Source organism: Typha latifolia, chromosome 11 (assembly GCF_019914945.1).
Source record: "Typha latifolia isolate L0001 chromosome 11, TyphaL0001v2, whole genome shotgun sequence".
Lineage (NCBI taxonomy): Eukaryota > Viridiplantae > Streptophyta > Magnoliopsida > Poales > Typhaceae > Typha > Typha latifolia.
In genome coordinates, this window is record NC_133096.1 from 4,682,517 (window position 1) to 4,688,751 (window position 6,235).

The following is a 6,235-nucleotide window of genomic DNA, read 5'->3' on the forward strand; positions in this document are numbered from 1 at the left end:
CGGTTGGAGTCCACCAATGTACATGGTGGATGATAAACTTGCTGAAAAATCGATAGAGTCATGGGATAGGATTATGAAAAAGTTGGATGGAATAGCAAGGCAATAAATGCAATTTTTAGTTGTGTTTCCTCGGAAGAATTTCTACTTGTGAGATAGCAAAAGAAGCTTGGACGATCTTGCTGTAACTATGGCTATAAAACTTTCGAAACTTTAGAGGTTGACTACTAGTTTTGGAACTCTACGTGTGGAGGAAAATGAGACTTTTGATGAGTTCTATGCAAAGCTAAGTGATATAGTCAACTCTAGTTTCAACCTAGGAGAGAAAATTCGTGAAAACCAAATTGACCATAAGATCCTTAGGTCTCTTCCAGAAAAGTTTCAAGCGAAAGTTACAGCAATTGAGGAAAGTAAGGAAATCGATTCTAGAAAAGTTGAACAATTGACAACTAGGGAAAGAATAGGCTGTAAGCTCGGCGGTATCGGATTGCCGCGATAGTGCATCCGCCGCTTGACAACTTTTCCAACACAATCTCCATTTGTTTTCTCATTATTATCATTCCATAAATTAAGTGTCTCTTTACAAAAGGAATGTATTTTTCCACCTTTTAGATTGCTAATAAGTTCTCGAACCAAAGATAGGCTACGCAACTATTCCTTCAAGATCTGAGTGTATTACAGGAATCGGTCCGCACAATCATGGGAAAATATTCGTTAGATATTCTCTTGTAGTCAGACAATTACAAAACCAATTGTGTTAGATCTGTAACTTCCTGATCTACAACTTTCATATTTACATTATTCATAGATTCGAACTGTAGCAGGGACGAAAACATGGAATAACGTGGGTAATGGTGGTGGTGACGGGTGGAGTGGATGTTAGGATTATGGATGGATGTTGAGATGAAGGTGGATTGTGGAAGTGGTTAAAGGATGTAGACGAAGGGAATGAAGTGGTCGAGATCTCAAAGAAAAAGAGTGGCTCGACAGTCGAGGGAGATTAGAAGTTAGGAGAAGCCTTGCCAATGGTAGAGGTGAAAGGTTGGTGAAGAGGGAGGATGGAGAAGTCTAGAGAGAAGATAAAAGGCAAGAAATCAATAATTCAATTGCATTATGAATTTGGCTGTCATCCACATATATATAGAGGCTAGCCAACAAGTCCTAAAATAATATAAAACCATAATTCTAGAGGATTCCCATAGATTGCGTTCGAACGCGTCCGATTGTGTTCGAATGCACCAAAAGATGTTCTCTGTATGTGCGAATGTGATGCAGGCGTTCGAACTCACAATATGTGTTCTCTGTATTTGCCAACCTAATGTAAGCGTTCACAAGGGCGTTCGAACGCGACCCCTCCTGCATTCGAATGCGACCTATAGAAATTTTATTTTAATAAAAATAAATACTTAATGCAATAAGAAATACTTAATGTATCAATTGCTCATGCCGAAGACTACCTTTTCACCATTTAAAGGTAATCCAAGAATTATGATAGTTTTCACTACCTTCAACTAAAGCTTACATTTCCCAAAAAAAAATATTGATCCACTTCTCCATCCCTTAATTACCTCTCGAAGGAGTGGTGTGTCTTGTGCAATATTTGGAAAGTCAAATAAATATTGAAAGGTGTTTTGGAAGCAATCTCCATATGTTGATCACGAACTTTGAACATCTCACTTATTTTACTTGTATAGCATCGTGAAGTAATCAAGCACGATTTAAAGGGCCTGTATTTTCTCCACTGACTCTGAGAATCAGATCCCTTTATAGCCTTATCAATCTTCTTCTTTGATGGAGATGTTTGACTAGTTTGAAAATTATTATTAGAATCCCTCTTTCTCTTTGATAGATGGGTATGACTTGATTGAAGTTCTTTCAATTCACCACAGTTAGTAGAATTTCTCTTCCTTTTTGAAAGAAGTGTTTGACTTGATTAAGGTCCTTTCAATTCACCGCGATTAGTGGAATCTCTCTTCTTAGTCTTTGTCATTATATTTATTCAAATTATCTACAGAAATTATAAGAACATAATATCTCAAACATCCAGCATGTATTTAAGGGTTTAAATAGCAAAATGTATGTCTAATTTTGCTAATTAAATTTCAAATAACAAGTACAAATGTTGTCAATAAACTATGAAACTAGAATAACAACTTTAAAAGAAAAATAATAAGGAAGAATGTTATCAATAAATTGCAAACTAGAAATAATAAGGACGTATGTTGTCAATAAACTACAAAACCTAAATAAAAGTAAGGACGAAATTTATCTATAAACTACGAAACCTAAATAACAAGGATGAATTTCGTCATTAAATTGTGAAACCTAAATAACAACAAAGATGACTTTTGCCAATAAACTGCAAAATCTAAATAACAATAAGGATGAATTTTATCAAGAAACTTCGAAACCTAATTAATAGCAAGGACGAATTTGTTAATAAACTACGAAACTAAAATAACAAAGATGAATTTTGTCAATACTGGAAAAACCTAAATAACAATAAGAAAGAATTTTGTCAATAAACTACAAATCCTATATAACAACAAGGACGGATTTTGTCAATAAACTGTGAAATCTATGTTACGATCTCCCCTTAGGCTAAGGTTCGATCTCTTTTAATTTCTTGATCTGAACTAGATCTGTCACGGAGCTTTGGAATAAGATCCTGAAATATGCTGCCGTCGAATCGACAAAGGTCAGGGTGGTCTATTTTAGATCCGTGGATGGAGGCACGTGATCTTAGGTGATGGTGGTTGAAGGTGGACCGGCGTTAATGAGGTGGCATTGGTGAAAAGTGGTGGTGGAAGGGTTATGGTTGATGAAAGAGTTAGGGCAAGTGTTGGATAGATTGGAAGAAAGGGGAGGAGAGGGCCACCCCTAAGGGACTAGGGTGATTGGCTGGTCGAGGGAGGTTAGAAGCGGCGTCGCTGGGGATTGAGAGAACAGGAACGAAGAAGACGAAAGAGGCAAGGCAAAACTCAATTCTCAATCATCAATAATCAATAATAATTTTGGTTGCCATCCATATCCTTTTAGAGGCTAACCAACAACTCAAAATTAACCCTAACAATACAATTTTCGTCGACCACGTTCGAACGCACCGAGTTCGCTCCTCTCTGGATTTGCGAACACGATGCAGACATTCGAACGCGCGATCGAACGCGCCTATTTCCCACTTCTCTGGATTTGCGAATGCAATGCAGACGTTCACAGTGCGTTCGAATGGGGCGTTCGAACGCGCAATGCACATTTTTCACCCACGTTCACAACCATGTTCACAAGCATGTTCGAACTCACTTCACCCGCATTCGAATGCGACTTATAGAAAACTTATTTTTCATGGAACTTAAACATTAAAACAAGAAATAAAAACACTCCTAAAGTGAATTCATGCTCGAGACGACATCGGTGAAGTCCGAATCGTATCAATCTATTTAACTTTTATCAATAAACTGCGAAACAAAAATAACAAGGATGAATTTTGTAAATAAACTTTGCTAATTTAATTAAGAAAGCAACATCAACATTACAACACAACTATTCATATATTCTCATATTCACCAAAAAATGATAGTCCCACAAAATTGCCCCACAAATTCTTATAAATTAGAAAAATCTTGACTACAGAATACGGACAAAAACAAAGAACTCCAACAGTAATTTAAGAGAAAAATTTTAAACAATAACCTCAATGCTACTAGTCGAAAAACGGAGCGAAAGATCTTGCTTACTTACCGGTGATGAAGAATACCTTTAGAGGGTACCTTAGATGATATTTCGAGGAGAGACATAATCGATAAACCGAAAATCCTAAAGTAGAATAAGACGATGGCTATGATGGATATCCCATAGCCAAACCTTTTATCGTTTTTCAACTACGAAAGAAGATAATGAAAATATTACTTTTTTTTTATTTCAAGTAAATAATTTCACTCTTTCCAATACGACAGCAATACTCGAGTACGAGAAGGGCACAATTGAAAGAAAAATATGGAAAAAGTCTCAAGTGCAAGGAAAACCGAAAATAACCTTGGACTGTCAAATTGAAAACTAAGTGAGTTTTCAGTGCAAATAACCCAAATTCAAATATAAGGATTAGGTCTAGGTCTATCCTAATCTACCTAGACTAACATTTCCTACAATTCCCTAAAGTGCATGTGAAGCTACTCTTCATAACTTATTTGTTTGATGTCCATATGTTTGCAATGCTTTTTATTGATTAAAAAAATATTATTTTTAAATTTTATTATAAAGTCAAAGGGTATTTTATTTTAATTAATTTTATATGTCATATAATTCCTTAAATTAACAACACTTTTTTTCAGTCTATTTCAATATATGTAAATCATGACCAAGAAATAAGGCAAACTAGTCATGTTGGGAACTTAAACTCAAACCAAACATACCATATAGTCATATAAGATTTTCTTAGATAAAGCTATATTAGGTATTAAAGTTTACTCCTTAGAGATAACTCTTTAAGTGCATCTAAATTTAATAAGAACTAGGTCTATCTATTCTAATCTACCTAGATAGTTCCTACAATTTCCTAAAATGCATGTAAAGCTAATCTTCATAACGTATTTGTTTGATGCCATTGTGTTTGCAATGCAGCACTACAATATAGTTGTTGCTCAATTCATAGACATCCATTATTCTATAAGCCCTTATTCACTTGTATAATAAAAATAATCTTATCTATTCTCTCCTCATCCATTATCTAAATAGTTTCCATCTATAATCTTTTTTATACTAATATAGCAAGTAGACAATTATTTATTTGAATCCTCGTTTATTTATCTTAACCTCTCAAGCCTCTCTTTTTTCATCCACTATTTTCATATTTATTAATTATTATTTTACTTTCTAAAAAATATCACTTTAATTAAACATCATTTCAATCACTCGCTCTTTTCTCATTCTCTTATTTTCTTATCGTCCATCTATTTTAAATAATATTTTAATTATTTATTAAACTATTATTATAATTTTAGATTACATCGAATATAATTATTATGTACCATAATAGTTTACAAAGAAATACTAGAATAGCTTATAACAGCATGCAAGTATAAAAAATTAAGCATAGTTATACTAGTATAGAACTTATTCCTAGTAAATAATTTGTCTAAGGCCTTGTTTATGTTTATGGAGTTTTATCTCTGTAGTATATTAACTATATAATATTGGACTTTTGAAGCAAGTTTGTTCCGTAGAGAAACAATCCCATGAAGTTTATACTATTTTATATTTAGGAGTGAGAGAAAAGCTATTACAATTTGGGGGAAAAATAGAAGTTTGACTACCCAATGACAAAAGTGGATGAGAGAAAAAATTACTGGCAGAGTAAACAATTGTGGGTAAATTCATGACGGTTGACTATAACATGGGGATTGGGTAAGAACGGAGCAAGAAGATAGTTGCTAAAAATAAAAGAGGTGATCAAGAAGCCTCGCTGTCTTCTTCTTTATTGAGAAGAAACGAGGCCTCATTGTCGCTATATTGACATAACAAACTCCACTTCTATTGTGTCCACCATGATCCTCTTTACACTCCCACCTCATAATCCATGCACCCTTATTACCTTTTGATGAGCAACTTGAACCTTTCCTAATTTGCACCTCTCTTTCCTCCGCTTCCCCCTTCTCCTTGAATTGTTGTTGCTGCTCCCCCTCGTCGCTCAATCTATACTAATGATAAATATGAGATTTGAGTTATAGTGGTAGCGTCCCTATATCGAGAGTTGTCTCTCCTTTTGCATTAGACTCACACTTTGGATAGAAAAGCTCTTCATTAGTGAACATTTTCACCCCAGCGAGATTACAGGAGTTGTATCCCTCTTGCCATTTTTTATTCATGATCAAACATTAGTGGAGGTAAAGGCGGTATCACTTTCTAATATTTTTTTATTGATCATTTAAGAGTTTAAAAAATAGATATGAATTGGATAAATGGCCAACACTACTAAACCTAACACTACTAAGCCTTAATCAATATATTAAACCATCTACTATAGGTTTTAAACTGTGTGTTATCGAGCTATATTTTTTAAACTAAAACTACCGAGACATTACTTCAAGCTATAATATTGCCAAACTACTCTTTTAAACCACTGTAGCATTGAGCTATCAAATTTGCCACCAAACTATCGAATCATCAAACGTGAATTTGTTACATTTATTTACTTGGCACCGGTGACCGACAAAAATTGAAATAGGTCTCGTAGCAAATCAAA